General features: G+C 54.0%; 1 long non-coding RNA gene across 5 annotated transcripts in view; it reads right to left on the bottom strand.

Moving 5' to 3' along the window:
• The window catches only part of LOC112552079, a 52,087-nt gene that overhangs the window by 33,323 nt on the left and 16,244 nt on the right, over window positions 1–2,520 (bottom strand). The window contains exon 4 of one of the 5 annotated variants that reach the window (XR_003096421.1): window positions 7–587. The exons of the other annotated variants lie outside the window; for them this stretch is intronic. This is a non-coding gene — a long non-coding RNA (uncharacterized LOC112552079). Of the gene's footprint in view, window positions 1–6; window positions 588–2,520 lie in introns of those variants that run through there. 5 annotated transcript variants of the gene reach the window in all.

Consider the following 2,520-nt stretch of genomic DNA (forward strand, 5'->3'; position numbering starts at 1 on the left):
AAGCTCCCAACTGCTCTTGGCTGCCCCAGGCCTGGCTCTCTCTAGGCCTTGTGCACCATCCCATGCACTGATGGCCTTTCTATGCAGCATGCTGGGCCTTGTTCCAAGGGTTGGAGACACGAGCCACCTTGTGCAGTGCCAGGGTCTCAGTCTGCTCCCAGATCCTCTGTGCACCACCTGTGCACCGTATTCCTGCACTCATGCCAGGGATTAGAGACCCAAGCCACCTCAAGCAGCTCTGGGATCCCGGTCCACTCCCAGACCCTCTGTGTATCAGCTGTGCATTGACTGCCTGGCCTTGTGCTAGGGGTTGGTAACCCAAGCCGCCTCCTGCAGCTCCCAGGATCTCAGTCCCTCTTGAGCCCTCTGTGCGCCAGTTGTGCAGTGACTGCTTGGTCTTGTGCCAGGTCTTGTGCCAGGCCTCGTGCAGCTCAGGTCTCAGTCCCTCTTGGACCCTCCATGCACTGGCCGTGCACTGCTCACCATGCTCCCTACCCGACATGGAGGCTTCGGGCTCTTCTGGGGCAACAGCTCCACCCCGCTGGCCAACTCTTGCCTGTATCTGCATATCTGCATCTGCATTGGGACTAGGCAGTAAGAAGGTGTGGGGGGACAAGCAGTTTTTAGTTGTGTCCACACCAATGCCGTTTCTCCCTACCAACATCTCCCTCCCCCAGGCTGTGGCATGGGCACAGCTTGCATCTGGTGCGGAGCTGTCCTGGGGCTGGGCAGTTTACACTGCAGCAGGAGGCAGGGGTTTGGGAGGATGCAGGAGAGAAGTAGTGGCAGCAAGTACACAGTGGGTGTATCTAAACAAGATGCTTTACTGTGCAGTAGAGCAAATTACTGTGTAGTAAGTATCACCATCTACATACTAGAGGGCAGTAATTTGCTCTATTCAGCAGTTAATTTGTAAGTAGCAACTTAACTACTGAGTAACTACTACACAGTAAGGCATGTGTAGATGGCTGGCCAGGAGCAAATTTGGTCCTAGTCAGTCAGGAAGCAGGGGGCAGGAGATTGCTCCCTGCCTCTGGGAGCTGCCTGCTTCCAGGGCAGGCTCTACCACTGAATCCTGGGCAGGAACAATGTCCTGCTGCCCCAAAAGCAGGGAGCTCCCAGCCCTCACTCTGAAATCGCAATTGTGGAGCTACAGCAGGCAGCAATCTCCCAGACCCCGCCAATGTCTTCACTGAGTGGTTACAGGGAGTTTCCTGCACAGGGAGAGTTCCCCACTCAGCCTGGAACTGGATAAGACCTGATCCAAACTGGAACAGTTCCCAGCCAGTCCCTGGCTGTGCAGTGAAATCTTTATGTGCAGCATGGAGGTCACTGGGGACTGTCCTATTTCAGACAATCCCAGTCAGCTCCAGGCTGCATGTGCAGACTTCCCTGCACAGCCCAGGGCTGGCCAGGAACTGTCCTGGTCTGGGGCAGGTCCCAGCCCCACAGATTTTTCCTAGCCACGTGTCCCATTTGGGCAATTGCTGCTAGCTGTCCCACTGGTGTATCAGGGCATGTGCCTGGGACCTGCCTCTCTCAAGCTCTTTCCAAGCCCCCTGCCCCCAATTGGGGATCCAGGTCTGGGAGCATTCTGTTGCTGAAGTAGGGGAACATTGTCTCTGCTTTGGCTTCACCACTGGAACCTTCCCAGCAGCAGGCAGCTCCTGGGGGTAGGGAGTAATCTCCCAGCCCCTGCACAGAGACAGCTGTCTGCTGGTCCCATACTCCCTGCCAGCCTGTGGACTAGAACCCAGGGGGAGTCTAGCACTCCCCCTGGCTGGTGCAGAGAGTTGGTGCAGGGCCAGAGAGGGCAATAATAGACTGCTGCAAGGAGCAGCAATCTGCTCCAAAATGGGTGCACGTGTAGACACCTGCCCAGAGTGGGTAAACCCATCAAGCAGCATTTGCACATGTAGATGTACCCAGTTTGTAGACACCTGGCATTGACACAACTCCATCTGCTGGAACCTCAGCTCACACCCCAGCTGGAGAGTGGGGGACTGGGAGAAGTGGCAGCTGCACTGACACAGTTTCCACTCCAGCTGCCTGGCCTGGGTGTGGGTGCAGGGAAAGCCTTCCACCCCTGACACGCTGCTGAAGCTGTGCAACCTGTGTCAGACTAGAGGTGGGTTGTTCTAATCCATGGCTTATTAAAGATTGCTGGCCACTGTTCTAAGCCATTTCCTCAAAGTCCTCATGCTTGCCTGTCTTCAAGTAAATCATCCTAAAAGAACTGAGGCTAAGCAAACATTGCGATGCGTGATGTATTTAGAAAATGTGGGCTCATCCCTTGGTTCTGCTAGGCTTTAATTTGCTACATTGTTTTTATTTGTTGCAAATAAGACAACTGCTGCTCAGAAAGCCTTTTTCATGTTTTGGCTCAGGCTGCTGTTTCTGAATGCCAGGTTAGGAAATTTGAAGAATTTGAAAGAAAGATATAGGAAGATCAGCTGCATAGATTCATAGATGTTAGGGTCGGAAGGGACCTCAATAGATCATCGAGTCTGACCCCCTGCA

This window comes from Alligator sinensis, unplaced genomic scaffold (assembly GCF_000455745.1).
Source record: "Alligator sinensis unplaced genomic scaffold, ASM45574v1 scaffold272_4, whole genome shotgun sequence".
Lineage (NCBI taxonomy): Eukaryota > Metazoa > Chordata > Crocodylia > Alligatoridae > Alligator > Alligator sinensis.